The sequence below is a fragment of the Arachis ipaensis genome, chromosome B08, assembly GCF_000816755.2.
Source record: "Arachis ipaensis cultivar K30076 chromosome B08, Araip1.1, whole genome shotgun sequence".
In the NCBI taxonomy this organism is placed as follows: domain Eukaryota; kingdom Viridiplantae; phylum Streptophyta; class Magnoliopsida; order Fabales; family Fabaceae; genus Arachis; species Arachis ipaensis.
This window is the reverse complement of record NC_029792.2, coordinates 123,177,502-123,192,385: the sequence shown is the minus strand read 5'-3', so window position 1 is coordinate 123,192,385 and position 14,884 is coordinate 123,177,502. Positions and strand designations below refer to the sequence as shown.

At 39.9% G+C, this 14,884-nt stretch overlaps 1 long non-coding RNA gene across 1 annotated transcript in view; it reads right to left on the bottom strand.

Moving 5' to 3' along the window:
- Window positions 1-9,263, bottom strand: part of LOC110265771 — a 12,964-nt gene extending 3,701 nt beyond the window's left edge. Inside the window, exons 1-2 of the long non-coding RNA XR_002352101.1 lie at window positions 9,248-9,263; window positions 4,296-4,297 (exon numbers count right to left, since the gene is read on the bottom strand). This is a non-coding gene — a long non-coding RNA (uncharacterized LOC110265771). The remainder of the gene's footprint in view (window positions 1-4,295; window positions 4,298-9,247) is intronic.

Sequence of the window (14,884 nt, the reverse complement as noted above, 5' to 3'; positions counted from 1 at the left end):
CCCAGGGAATCCAGGGAATCTCATATCTCAGATCATTTGATTTTTCAAGCCAAGTATCATACATGATCATCTGTAACATTTCATAATCAATTTATCACTTTTCAGCTTTACTTCACCTCCAAGTCATCTCCATTTCCTAAGTAATCAGGTCACTCCCGGGAGTTTATAAGTGCCCGGTCACTCTTACGTCGTAGGGTCAACAGAGTGTCGAGTTTTCTACCTGGTACACGTGGTGGCAAGCCACGATACTTTACCCAGGGAATCTCATATCTCAGATCATTTGATTTTTCAAGCCAAGTATCATACATGATCATCTGTAACATTTCATAATCAATTTATCACTTTTCAGCTTTACTTCACCTCCAAGTCATCTCCATTTCCTAACTTCATCTGGTAATCAGGTTTGTTACTATTACTTATGACAAAAGGAATGAAAATAGAGGTTTAGAAATTTGAAATAGAGTTTAAAACTCAGAAAAATCATGTTTGCTGAAAAAGAAACAATGCGTACGCGTGGCTCACGCGTACGCGTGGGAGTGTTAAAATGCAGCTCGTGCGTGCGTCCCCTTGTCATGCATACACGTAGGTGAATACTTCAAGTCACGCGTACGCGTGGACATGCATGCTGATCCATTACGCGTACGCATAGGGCTACTCGCGTACGCACAATCAAAAATCCCATACCACGCATACGCGTGGACGTACGTTTTTCCAAAAACCTGATTAGGCAGAAAGCTGCAGAATTACAAATTTTTAACCAAATTTTCGACGCACATAACTTAATAATTTTAAATCGTTTTTCATCCGTTCTTCGAACGGCATAAACTTCACGAACCAAATTTTCATTTAAACAAGTTGGAAATAAATTGAAGGTCCGGAAGCCAAGTTATAGCTCGCCGAAGTTCGGCCCAAAACCAAAATTTTGTAAACTTACAAAACCTCTTCCTCATTCAAAACAAATCCCATGATACCAACACAACAACTTGCACTTTCTAACACCAAATGTCCTTCTTCCTCAACACAACAACCACCATGAGAGTCATACTTCACACCAACAATAATTACATATACACATGCCAAATCCCACAACCAAAACCATAGTTCACAAATTACATACTTATATCCTCAAATCAATAATTAACAATTTGCTAAACTATCAACTAATCAACAGCACCATATCAATCCATGTTTAACAACAAGATACTAAACAACAATATACACATACATTTCAACTTATCCTATGATCATCTAGCCTAAGTTTTCACAGAATATTATATATTAAATGTAACTTATGTAAGAAACCTAAACAATACCTTGGCCGGTTTCCTCGTAGTGATCAAGGCAATTTATTAAAACCAACACAGCCCCAACAACCTCAACAAAATACTAGTGTTCAGCTTCCTCCAAGTTCCAATATCCACAATTTCAAGCTCCAATAATTTATTCACAACCTAATACACATTCAGAACACATATATACCCAATTTAATACCCAAAGCTCAAATTCAGTAAAATTAAAATAGAATTATGGTATCCTCACCTTACCCAAGCTTCACATAAGTAAGAGTGAACGTTTTCCTTAAGCTAATTGGATCCTAAAATATCAAATAGTAAAGAAATTCAACACCCCTACAATATTTTCGAAAATTGGAGGAAAAGAGTGGCTGAGAGTAATTAATGGCTTACCTATGAAATTGTTCCGGTAAAAATGTAGAGCTCGACACAATGGTCGCGTGGCCACAAACGGTGCGGCGATCGAAACTCAGATGGAGGAGTTACGGTGATTTGAATTTGGAACGAGGGTTCGGAAGTGTTTTTCGTTCTTCCCTTTCCAGGCTTGCTGCAACGTGAAAATGGAAGGAAGGGGGAAGGGTTTTTTTTTGTCATGCGGATTGGACAGCCCCCAATCCTAGGCAGTACACCCATGTTTCACACACCCACACAACACACTCACACACACTACCATGGGTAGTATGTGTTCTTAAACAACACCCAACTTCAGCTGGGATTTGAACCCGGTGCACCTTCTTGCAAGGCAAACATAGTTGCCACTAAACCAAACCTTGCGGTGCAAGGGGGAAGGGTTTGGGTTCATTTAATTTCCTTTTGGGCTAGGCCCGATTCGAGACCGGTTCAATCGGTTCGGCCCGTTCGGTCCAATCTTGGGCCAAATTCTTTGAAATTAGTGTCACAATTCTTGTTTTGATGAGTTCTATCCTAATTTAATATAATATTCACATTTTTATTTTTTTATTAGAAATTAATTTTTTAACCAATTATCTACTAATTTAACGGAGTTTACAAAGAACACATTTTTTATCTTAAAAAGGGCAAGGAAGTAATTCTTTAGGTGTTTGGGGGTTAATTTGTAAATATTAAAAGTTAAAGTGATTAAAGTAAATATTAATAGTTATGGATGGTAAAAAGTGAATTTAATAAGTTAAATGTAAAAGTAAGTTAATTTTCAAGAATTTTATAATAAAATATTAAATAATATTATTTAATTAAAAATAATAAAATAATACAGAAACAGAAAAAGCAATTTTTCGTAAAAGTTTTAGAAAGACAACTTTAAATGTAGAATCTCATAATTTCCTTCATAAAACTTAGGGAGTGGTAATAATATATTAGTGAGGCAAAGACAAAGGGAAGATAAAAAGTTGAAGAAAAGATAAAAATCGAAGAAAAAGTCAGTAAAGTTTTAATGACAGAAACAAATGGTGATTAGTGAACAAACTAAGAACAACATAGTTAGTATTTGAGTTGCGCCTAGGGTTAGGTATAATATAAAAAGTTAAATTGTTTTAGTATAGACTTAATGAACCTATACTTGGGATAGGCTAACTATTCATACCGAAATTTACATAAGCTATAAACACATACGTTAAATAGAGAAACCAGAGCAGAGTAAAGAGACAAAGAGAAAAGAGTAATCAGAGTAGAGTAAAGAGACAAAGAGAAAAGAGTAATATGATAAAGAGAATAGAGAACAAGCAAAGGGCCTGTTGAAAGGTCATTTGTTGCATTAAAGCAACTCCAGAAATATTTGTATGTTCATCTGCTACTTTTCTGTTAGCCTTAGAGGTCCTGTAAGCTAAAGTTCACCTACAGAGAGTTATTATTCATGTAGGCCAAAGTTCACCTACAGTGAATATCAATTGTGTATCTCAGGGTGTTGCTCCTGTAGGCCGAAGTTCACCTACAGAGAGTTACTATTCCCGTAAGCCGAAGTTCACTTACAGGGGCGTCATTTCTGTAAGCCAAAGTTCACTTACAGATGTGCCATTTCTGAAGGTCGAAGTTCACCTACAGAAATTTGTTGTGTTATGTTTAGACTATTCCTGTAAGCCGAAGTTCACTTACAGGAGTGCCATTTCTGTAGGCCGAAGTTCACCTACAGAGATAAAGCCATATCTAGGACTAGTTCCAAGGTAATGTCGGGCTGCAGGGTGTAAACCGACATGTGAACTCATGGCCTACATAGGATAGACATGCATCATACTTGGTTGGACATTTCTTCTGTTATAATTTTTGTATGAATGTATGCTTTCTTTGTTTGTATTCTATTCTCTGTGTTTTATTTTCTTATATTTTTCTGTTTGTGTTTTGCTTTCTATTTTCTCTATTTTCTCTATTTATTTGTATCTTCTATTCACTGCTTCTCCGTATTCTGCTATTTGTCTACTGAACAACACAAAATTAATGAACTTAACTAATAACCCCGACCCTACTAAGAACTCCCCAGTTCTTACCCATTCTCTTCTCCTTCAGATGGAAGCATGAGTACCCATCCGTAGTTCGCTGACGACCGTTTTGGAAAGAGGATTCCACTTTAGGTAGTCTTTTGAGTCTAGGGTGAGCTCCGTTATCTGCTTATATGTATATACTATGAGACCAGCCGACATCTACACCCCGTTTATCTATGAACTTTAGCCTAGGTCCTTCGTACGATGTTGCTGTTTTGTAGTCACTCAATAAAGTACTAGTGAGATGCTCCTTGACAACGTATGATCGTGCAGAGAAGTAGTAGATGATGTTCTGCTTTTTGATGATGTTCCACCTAACTCAAATTTTGAAGACCTAGAACGTACTTTCCCTCGCTTTTGTAGTTTAGAGGGATTAGGTGAGTGTAGAGTCTAGGCTAGCCTGGTGCTAGCTTAGGGACTTCTTGAACAAGTCAGGGCCTGGGAGGTTGTAAGTATATATAAGTATATAGTTATTATCTAGCTATATCTAGGAGTTGTTCTAACTAAGATCTATATTCTAATAAAGGCTGGATAACTGAATGTTGTTAACTGCTTGAGATGTATTTAAGTGTGGTTGTTCATAACTGTTTTATCTGTTATTATTTGCGAATTGATTATGCATGATTTCGTTTATTAAACTAAACATTTTGATAAAAAAAGTACCTCGCTAAATAACTACGCTTTTAACAACGAATCAGGCTCATATAATAAATAATAGACAATAATTAGGAAGATAAGTTGGTAGCACTCAGTTTCCAGTATGATCTAGACATAATAAAAATTGGGTCGTTACAATCTAAGCCTTGATGAATGATAGTAAGTGCACATTGATCTTTCTTTTTTTTTTATTTTCCAATTCATCCTTCTGAGCTTTTGTTAGCTTCTCCACATTTTCTGGTTCTACATAGCCTTTCTCAACCATCTCCCACACTCGTTGAGCACCAAAAATTGCTTTCATTCGGGACACCCAATTGTCATAGATGAGCCTAGATAATTGTGGGTATTGAAAAGATGATTCCTTTTGAAAAAGATATTTTATAAGTAGATCTGATACCACTTTGTTAGAAAATAAAAGAACAAGGTACACACTCACGAAGAATATATAAAATGAAGAAAAATTGAATGTATTTGTTGTGTGTATTTTATTAAATGATTACGTACATATTTATACTTCTTTTTGACATCTAAATTTTAACACATCCTAAATAAATAAATGCTTTAAAATAAAAATACATATAGATAACCCATTTAAACAGTGGTTTCTATCAATTCTTAGATTCTAACCATCAAGTTTATTTTTAACAGAAACTGCCAAACCAGTTTACCCAAAAGTGAGAAATTGAAGACCTTTAGTGTCTGATTTATCATTCCAGACAAATTGGCGCACACAATTATCTGTGTCCATAAATATCATCGATAGAAATAGGTACATGTGCATTCTATAAATTGGAATAGAAGCAATCACTGATTTGGAAAGACAAATTCGGAAGCCTTGTTGAGGAATTGACCCTTCCAAGATGCTAATCTTTGACAAATATTGTATGTGACATCTTGGAAAGCAACTCTAGATGACCTAGCATGACAAAGAGGAACCCCAGGTATTTACCCACGGAATTGGTGAAATGAATATAAGATATACCCATAAACATCTCCTTGCATTGTCTAAAAACATTAGATGAATACACAACGCTTGATTTTTCAAAATTAACTTTCATACCAGATGCTTTGCAGAAAAGATTCAAAGCATTCAGGATAAACTGCACATGTGATCTCTTAGCCTTATAAAAGAGAATGAGGTCATCTACAAATATCAAGTGAGATGTTGTTGGGCCACCTTTAGAGATATCCATCGGTCTCTACTCACCTGAATTTACCAAATGAGAAATATAACAATCCAAGTGTTTCATGGAAAGTACAAAAATATACGGCGATATAGGCTCTCTTTGTCGTAACCCCCTTTTAAGATGGAAACTGTCAAGTCTATTCCCGTTCAAAAGAATCAATGGAGATGAAGATCTAACACACCACATAATAAGTTTATTGTCTGGGTTGGAAAACCAAATTTATTAAGAGTTTGTTCTAAGAAATCCCAGTTTACTCTATTGTATACTTTCTCTAGATCAATCTTAAATGCGAGAATTCCCTTTCTTGGACTTAGTCTTCTTCATATAATGCAATGTCTCTTGAGCAACAATGATATTAGTTGAAGTTCTTCTTCTAGGAATAAATCCTCCCTAAAGAAGGCCAATGAAATCTTTAAGAAAAGGTCTTAAATGATTGACAATTAATTTGGTCACCACCTTGTATAACACATTGCATAAACTCCTTCATACGAGTTGGGTTATCCACTTTTGGAATTAAGACTAGTACAGCTTCAAAAAAAGATGCATCCAACTCTTTGCTATTGAAAGCATTATGAACCATCTCCAGACATCAACTCCCATCGTTCTCCAATATTCTTTGAAGAAGAAAGCCTAAAAACCATTAGTTCAGTGGACTTTGAAAGAATTCATCTCCATGATAACCCACCTAACCTCCTCTTTAGTTACTTCTTTATTCAACTCATCACACGATTCTTGTGGGATTTGAGGAAGGTTTTCATGTCCCATAACATCTAGTCACACCTCCTCATTCTTATAAAAAAAGGCCCTTAAAGAAATGGTCTGCCTCAGTGTTCATATCCTTCTGCTCCGTAACCCACATACCATCTTCAAGGTGAAGACCATGAATCTTATTATGTTTTCTACAGATCACAGTTTGCATGTGAAAAAATCTTGTATTTTTATCTTCAAAACACACCCATTGGTCTCTAGACCTTTGAGAGTAAAGAATCTCTTCTTACAACAAAACATTAGAGTAATCTGCTTGAAGCTCTACCTCTTATTATTTTAAAAAATACGAATCAACCTTTTCCATCTTTAATTGAATTGTTGTAATTTTTTTTATCTTACTCCTGTTCTTTTTTTTTTTTAAATATTCCCAAAAACCTTTTTATTAAAAGTTGAAGCTTCTTCCTTTACTTTGGCAAGGCACCTAATTGGGTTCAGTTGATTCTCACTCTAAGTTTTCTGAACCACACTTTTGAATGAAGGATGTGGAGACCAAGTTGCGTGAAATCAAGAAGTTTCGTTCCCAACCAACTTGTTCTGTGCTTAACTTCTCAAAATAATAAGGCAATAATCTGATTGCAATATGGAGAGATTCTCAACATAAGCCTCCTGGTAGAATAGGGTCCATGATTCAGCAGTGAGGACTCTATCCAGTCTTTTTGGCTATGTTTCTGTTATTTTAAATATGTCTGAACCATGTATAGGAGAGCTCCTTAGCTCCTAAATCCAAGAGATCACAATCTGTAATCATCTCTGTAAATCTATTTGCTCTTTTTTAAACAAAGTTACCCCTTTTAACATCTGAACTTTGAAAAACCACATTAAAGTCTCCATAGCTATCCAAGATTTATCTTATGAGTTAGCAAACCCAGAAAGAAAATCTCAAGCCTCTTCTCTTCTGCTTGGCATTGGACTAGCATACATGGCTACACAAGTCCATGAAAATCTTCCTTTGACAAATTCAACACCATCAGCTTGAGAACGAGATTTTAAAATTTTGCAAGTGATTCCTTTCCAAGTAGATAAAACTCAAATACCTACACTATGACCTTGGGCCTCTTCAATGTGAATAGCTTCATAGCCAAGCCTATACCAAAACATATGCACTTTTTAGAAGGGACAGTGAGTTTTCATGATAACAAAAATAGAAGGCTTATAATTCCATGGTTCTAAAAAATCATATCCGACTAACCGGTTTGATCGGGTTAACTAGGAACCGGTCATCTACTGGTCTGCTTGATGAGGAAAATTGCCTGGCAAAAACTGATTTAGAAACCGGCCAAATCGATGGTTAATCGATGAACTGTAAGAACCGGTCCAATTTTTGAAGGGTTTTTGGTTTCAGAGCATCCTTCAAAACGGCATCGTTTTGGGCTAAATTTAAAAAAAAAGGGGGGAACGACCAAATGCACGAATGCTACCACTCTCTCAGTATAACTCTCTGAATTTGAATGAAATTTCAAATTTGAAAAGAAAGAATAAACCCTAAATCCTGTGAAACCCAGCCTTCCAACAAGCAACCACTATCGTCCATCGCACTCCAGCCAAACCCTTCTCCTCGCCGTCGTCGCTTGTGGCAGGTTCTTCTCATTGTTCCTCTTCTCTTGGCGTCAAGGTCGAGCTCAAAGCCTCAAATTCACTGTCGAACCCAAAACCCTTCTCCTCGCCGTTGCACAAAGGTCGAGCTCGTGGCGTCGCTGTCGCGAAGGCTTGTCAGTCGTCATTTCTTCGAGCTCTCTTTCTCTCTGCCAAGCTCATAGCCCTACCACCATCGTCGTCTGCACTTCTAGCCATGAACCACCGTTGTCTCCACCATCTGCGATGAACCCAAGCCACCTTCACCGTCCCAGTCGTTCTTTCTCTCGGTCCAAACCACCGCCAGCCAGCCATTCACCAGTCTCGCACCTCCTCCACCAAACCTTAACTCCGCCGAACCTTGAGAGCAACTACCGTAGCTAGCATCTCTCTTGCCGAAACAAGACTGAAATAGAACAAGCTCACCCCTGCTTCTCAGAGTTTGGCTCAGGTGAGGATTGCTCAATTTGTTCAATTCCCACATGGTCTATTTGAGTTTGGCAATTAATTTGTTGCAGGGGCATTAGGTGGTAGCACTCAGTTCTGAGTTCAATTCTGGAACGTTTGTCGGAGGCATGGGAGGCGTTTTGAGTGATGGTGGTAGTTGGGGTTTAGGGCGGTAGTGAAGAAGAGTTTGGGTAGTGATAAGGTTTGGAATTGGAAAAGTAGTGGTGTGGAGTAAGAAAAGTAAAAGATGGGTTATATTAAAGGGTAATTTGAGAATTTTAAATAATTTTTTTGAATTTGGATAGTTTTGTTAGCAAAAAATTCATATTTCATGGATACAAATACTAATTTTCTTCTTTTATAGATAGATATGTCAACGTCTTCAACTTTCGAAGATAGAAATGGTAATTTATTCTTTTATTTTTTAATATTATTTTTGTTTATTTGAACTGTGCCTCTCTCCTGCTCACAAAACCAACACTCCTCTCTACCTTTATATCAGCAATTCAGCATAGATCACTCTAAACTCTGGTTCTCTCTCATGTATCTATCTATATATATATATATATCCGCCATAGAAAGATTATTGCATGAGCCTGCAAATAGGTACGCTCAGCTGCATTATCTAATATACATATAGGGATGGCAAACAGGCCTAAACCCACTGAGCCAGCCCGCGTAACCCGCCAAAAAAGGCGGGCTATGCTAGAAAATTGGGACCGCCAAATAGCAAAAGTCCGCCTAACCCGCACCGCTTAAACCGCGGGCTTTGGCGAGACGGGGCGGACTTCCCTGCCGGGCTTAGTATTTTTTTTGGCAAGGGGTATTTTTATAATTTTTTTTGCCAAAATCCAACTTCCCCCAACCCAACTTACAAGAGAATGAAGATGAAAATTGAGTGTTTTGGATTATGTTTATTTTGTTTTAGAGACAATATTTATAATTATGTTTTGGATTATGTTTATTTTGCTTTGGGAATAATATTTATAATTATGTTTACTAGATATTTATAATTACAAAGATTTTAATGTTTGTGAATATAAAAATTATAATTTGTTTATACTTTTAGAAATTATAATTGGAGAAGTGATACTGATGAGTTCCTCCGGGGGAGCCACGTGGAAATTTGCATGCATCTGACATGGTTGGCACTTTTTCACATATTCTGTGGCATCTTTCTGCAAGGTTGGCCAGTAGAATCCAGCTCGGATCACTTTCCTGGCTAATGACCTCGCCCCGAGATGGTTTCCGCAGATCCCACTATGTATCTCCTCTAACACCTCGGTAGTTCTTGAGGTCGCCACGCACTTTAATAATGGTATTGATATCCCCCTTCTGTAGAGAATATTTCTCACCAAGGTGTAGTATTGTGCTTCCCTACGGATTTTCTTAGCCTCTTTCTCCTCCTTGGGAAGGATGTCGAACTTCATGTATTCGATCAAGGGGTTCATCCATCCGAGGTTTAGTCCGACTACCTCAAGGACCTCTTGTTTGTCTTCTACTTTTACCACGGAGGGTTCCTGGAGAGTTTCTTGGATCAGGCTTCTGTTATTCTCCCTGGCTTGGTACTTGCTAGCTTGGATAGGGCGTCTGCTCTGCTGTTTAGATCCCGAGTTATGTGTCTCACCTCAGTTTTTGCAAAGCGTCCAAGATGTTCTAGGATTTTTTCCAAGTATTTCTTCATATTTGGGTCTTTTGCCTGATATTCTCCACTTATTTGGGAGGTCACCACTTGTGAGTCGCTGTATACCATCACCTTTATAGCACCGACTTCTTCCGCCAGCTTCAATCCAGCAATCAGGGCTTCGTACTCTGCCTGATTATTTGAAGCCGGGAATTCAAATTTGAGGGAAACCTCTATCTGGGTTCCTCTTTCGTCCACCAATATTATGCCTGCGCCGCTTCCTGTTTTGTTTGAGGATCCATCTACATAGAGTTCCCATGTAGTTGGTTTTTCCTCTTGATCTCCCGCGTATTCTGCAATGAAGTCGGTGAGGCACTGGGCTTTGATCGCCGTCCGAGCTTCATATCTCAAGTCGAACTCGGAGAGCTCTATTGCCTATTGAACCATTCTCCCTGCAACATCCGTCTTTTGGAGGATTTGCTTCATGGGTTGGTTCGTGCGGACTCTTATTGTGTGAGCTTGAAAGTAAGGCCGTAGCCTTCGCGAGGCTACTACTAAGGAGTAGGCAAACTTCTCTAGTTTGTGGTATCTTAGTTCAGGGCCTTGTAGAACTTTACTGATGAAATATACTGGGTGCTGACCGGCCTCGTCTTCTCTTATCAGGGCCGATGAAACAGCCTTGTCTGCTACCGATAGGTATAGGACGAGGTCTTCTCTAGCTACAGGTCGAGTTAGAATAGGAGGTTGGCTCAAGAATCTCTTGAACTCCTGGAACGCCTCCTCGCATTCAGGAGTCCATTCGAACTGACATCCCTTTCTCAATAAGGAGAACAGCGGAAGGGATTTTAGTGCTGATCCTGCCAAAAATCTGGAGAGGGCTGCAAGTCGGCCATTCAGTTGCTGGACCTCTCTCAAACAAGTCTGGCTTTTCATCTCTAGGATAGCTCTACACTTATCGGGGTTAGCTTCAATCCCTCTTTGTGTTAGCATAAACCCTAGGAATTTTCCTGCCTCTACCGCGAAGGCGCACTTTGAGGGGTTTAGTCTCATCCCGTGCAACCTTATGGTGTCAAAGACTTGTGAGAGGTCAGGTAAGAGGTCGACTTCTCTCTTGGTCTTTACCAGCATGTCGTCGACATATACTTCCATTAGGCTCCCTAGGTGAGAGGCAAACACCTTATTCATCAACCTCTGATATGTGGCCCCTGCATTTTTCAGTCCAAATGGCATGACCACGTAGCAGAAATTAGCTCTGGGTGTGATGAATGATGTCTTCTCCTGGTCTGGCTCATACATCGGGATTTGGTTATACCCCGAGTAGGCGTCCATGAATGATAAGTATTGATACCCCGAGCTGGAGTCCACTAGGGTATCAATGCTTGGCAACGGATAGGGATCCTTGGGACATGCCTTATTTAGGTCGGTATAGTCGACACACATTCTCCATTTGCCATTTTGTTTTTTGACTAGCACTACATTGGCTAGCCATGTTGGGTACTTGACTTCTCTGATGAAGCCAGCTTCTAGGAGCGCCTGTACTTGCTCTTCTACTACTAGGGCTCGTTCAGGGCCGAGCTTGCGTCTTCTCTATTGTATAGGTCGGGATCCCGGGTAGACTGAGAGCTTATGGGACATGAGCTCGGGGTCTATCCCGGGCATGTCGGAGGCCTTCCAGGCGAAGAGATCGGAGTTATCTTTTAGGAGCTTAGTCAACCTTTGTTTTAGGGTTTTTCCTAGGTTGGCTCCTATGTGAGTATTTTTTCCTTTCTCTTTGCCGACCTGTATCTCCTCGGTTTTTCCTCCTGGCTGTGGACGCAGCTCCTCTCTGGCCCTCGCTCCACCGAGCTCTATTGTATGAACTTCCCTGCCTTTTCCTCTCAGGTTTAGGCTTTCATTGTAGCATTTCCTTGCCAATTTCTGGTCTCCCCTTACCGTTGCTATTCCCACTGAGGTCGGGAATTTCATACAAAGGTGGGGAGTGGACACCACCGCTCCGAGTCGATTAAGGGTAGTTCTGCCGACTAAAATATTATATGCTGACCCTACATCGATGACTATGAAGTCTATGCTCCGAGTTTTTGATTTTTCCCCTTTTCCAAAAGTGGTGTGGAGGGGCAAAAATCTCAGTAGCTTTATTGGCATGTCACCTAGTCCGTATAAGGTGTCGGGGTAATCTCTCAGCTCTTTCTTATCCAACCCTAGTTTATCAAAAGCGGGCTTAAAAAGGATGTCCGCTGAGCTTCCTTGGTCTACTAGGGTTCTGTGGAGATGGGCATTTGCTAGGATCATAGTTATTACCACTGGATCATCATGTCCAGGGATTATTCCTTGCCCATCTTCTTTTGTGAATGAAATAGTAGGGAGGTCGGATGACTCTCCTCCGACCTGGTATACTCTCTTGAGATGCCTTTTGCGAGAAGATTTGGTAAGTCCCCCTCCCGCGAATCCCCCTGAGATCATATGGACATGTCTCTCCGGAGTCTGCGGTGGTGGGTCTCTTCTATCCGTATCATCTCGCTTTCTCTTGCCGTGACTGTCCGACCTCTTTATGAGATATCTGTCAAGCCGACCTTCTCTAGCCAGCTTTTCTATCACATTTTTAAGGTCGTAGCAGTCGTTTGTGGAGTGACCATATATTTTATGGTACTCACAGTAGTCACTGCGGCTCCCCCCCCCCTTTTTATTTTTAATGGGTCTGGGGGGTGGTAACCGTTCAGTGTTACAAATCTCTCTGTATACATCCACTATAGAAACTTTCAGAGGAGTATAAGAGTGATATTTTCTGGGTCTATCGAGACCGAGTTCTTCCTTTTTCTTGGTTTCCCTCTCCCTCTCTTTTGCTGAGGGAAGGTGCCCAGGTCGCCAACTCAGGTCTCTCAACTTGGCATTTTCCTCCATGTTGATGTACTTTTCAGCTCTTTCTTGTACATCACTTAAGGAGATGGGGTGTCTTTTTGATATGGACTGTGAGAAGGGACCTTCCCTGAGTCCATTGACTAATCCCATTATGACTGCCTCGGTGGGTAGGTCTTGAATCTCTAAACATGCTTTATTGAACCTTTCCATATAGGCTCGTAAGGATTCTCCGACCTCCTGTTTTATTCCCAGGAGGCTTGGTGCATGTTTCACTTTATCTTTCTGGATGGAGAATCTCATCAAGAACTTCCTTGAGAGGTCTTCGAAACTGGTGACCGACCTTGGAGGGAGGCTGTCGAACCACTTCATCGCTGCTTTCGATAGGGTGGTCGGGAAAGCTTTGCATCACGTAGCGTCGGAAGCATCAGCTAGGTACATCCGACTTTTGAAATTGCTTAAGTGATGCTTCGGATCCGTGGTTCCGTCATAGAGGTCCATATCGGGGCTTTTGAAGTTCCTTGGAACTTTTGCCCTCATTATCTCCTCGCTGAAAGGATCCTCTCCTCCTAGTGGTGGTTCTTCTCGTTCGTCTCGGGAGTTCCGACCTTTGAGGGAGGATTCTAACTTTAAGAGTTTTCTTTCTAACTCTTTTCGTCGCTCCATCTCCTCTTTTAGGTTCTTTTCAGTTTCCTTTTGTCGCTCCCGTTCTTGTTCTAACTGTTCGAGGCGACTGTGGACTAATCCCATGAGCTCAGTTGCATGGGATGGTCCCTCTTTCTCTGATTCGCACCCTTCTGAAGAATTCACCTTTGGATTTTTTATTCCGGAGGTACCTTCCCTGTGTTGGTCATTGGCTTCCTGGTGAAGGGTCAAGTCTGCATCATTGTTTCCGGTGTCCAGATTCTCTTGTTCAGAATCTGACTCTACATGACCCTCTTCAGGGGATCTATCCACCATCACTGGTTGATCTCTCGGGTCCCCGGCAACGGCGCCAATGTTACGATGGGTAACCAGAGATTAATGGGCTGGACGGTGTTGGTTGGCCCAAACGTATGAATGAGGAGGATTTCAAGTGGATCTGCAACTCGGTGCCCTCCGTCCGACTTGTGCGTGCGAAAGAATGGGGGGTGGTACCTGCAAAGACACTCCAATGCTTAAGTCAGCAAGGGTGTGAGCAGATCTAGAGAGTATTGGGACTTAGAGATACCTGAGAAGTGTCAGTGTATTTATAGTGGTGAACCAATAATCACCGTTGGAGTAGTGCCACTTTTTTAGGGTGTTAACCGTCCTTTTATCTTAGGGAAGTTAAGATATGGCTTGTGGAAGTGGTTAGAGAGATTCTAGGGGCAGTTATTCATTCAAATGAGTGCTTATCTGCCAGCTAACCCTCGTTCCCGGCTTCTTTAGAGCAAGTCGTGACGAGTACCGACTTCCTAAGACGAAGATTGGTACTGGGTGAGGCCCAACCCTTTGGATTAGGCATTTCGCTTGGTTCTGGGCCTTTATTATTGGGCCAGGGTATGAACACATTCTATTAAAATTTTACTTAAAACTTAAAATATCTAAAATATTCTTATAATCTAATTATTTATTCTTAACTTTCATCATTCACTTTCTCTCGACGTCTCCTACCCTTCAACATGTACACTCTCTTTTATCTCACCACCTTTATTCTCTTCCTTTTTCTTTCATTCAACTCACTATTTTTTGAAAAGTATGCTATGTAGAATATCCACACGTACCAGTCTCCTACGAACATTTCAAGTAGTGAAGTTGTATCAATCATGACATTAGTAAAAAGTGGCATAATTTTGTTATATTTTAGTAACATTACTTAGTTGCTATAATTTGCTGCTAATCACTAAGTGGACAAGTGAGCTAACCACTCGACCAATCTAAATTGGTTTACCATTATTCAACAAGTTAGTTGTTGATAGTTCATATTTTTTTGTTATTGATTTGTCATTATAATCAATCATAAAGAACTATTTATTTTTTAATTAATAATAATATTTTTTAAACGTAATG